Genomic DNA, 494 nt, shown 5'->3' with positions numbered 1-494 from the left:
GCCTGTCTTCCTGTTTCTCTATATATCTATTTATCTATCGTTGCCTTTACCTCACTGTACATGTGGCTAAGTAAGATAAATTTCGTTGTTCTGGGTTATCTTGCACTTTGTTATTGGAGTGTCTGTTTCGTCTACATTACGAAGTCTGGATTTAAGATAATCAGTGGCATCTCCCTGTACTTTTAGGGGGATATAACGGAGAAAATGCCATCCACGTGAGCCGCTGTCACAATTTTCACGTAGTGGTATTTTAAGCACAAAGAATGTGAGCTCGTTTCAAATGCTTCTTTGTTTCCGTCTGCTTTGCAACTATACCACTAGGGCGTCTGCCGTGCTCACTTCAACGCGAGACGGCATTTTCACTCGAGGTCTAATTATGTACCCATATAGACCTTGTTCTCGCCGTCCATGACAGACGGCAAAAAATCGATGTGTCTGAAGAAAACGTATGAAAATTCAAGTGTTCAATGACACCCGCCAATGAAGGCACAAAG

The 494-nt window shown here is 42.3% G+C and overlaps 1 protein-coding gene across 1 annotated transcript in view; it reads left to right on the top strand.

Annotated features, from left to right (window-relative positions):
* The window catches only part of LOC119594813 (protein O-linked-mannose beta-1,2-N-acetylglucosaminyltransferase 1-like), a gene marked incomplete in the record, with an annotated part of 15,208 nt that overhangs the window by 6,841 nt on the left and 7,873 nt on the right, over positions 1–494 (top strand).

This window comes from Penaeus monodon, chromosome 34 (genome assembly GCF_015228065.2).
Source record: "Penaeus monodon isolate SGIC_2016 chromosome 34, NSTDA_Pmon_1, whole genome shotgun sequence".
NCBI classification, from domain to species: domain Eukaryota; kingdom Metazoa; phylum Arthropoda; class Malacostraca; order Decapoda; family Penaeidae; genus Penaeus; species Penaeus monodon.
The sequence above is the reverse complement of the archived record's forward strand: the minus strand, read 5'-3'. Positions and strand labels throughout refer to the sequence as shown.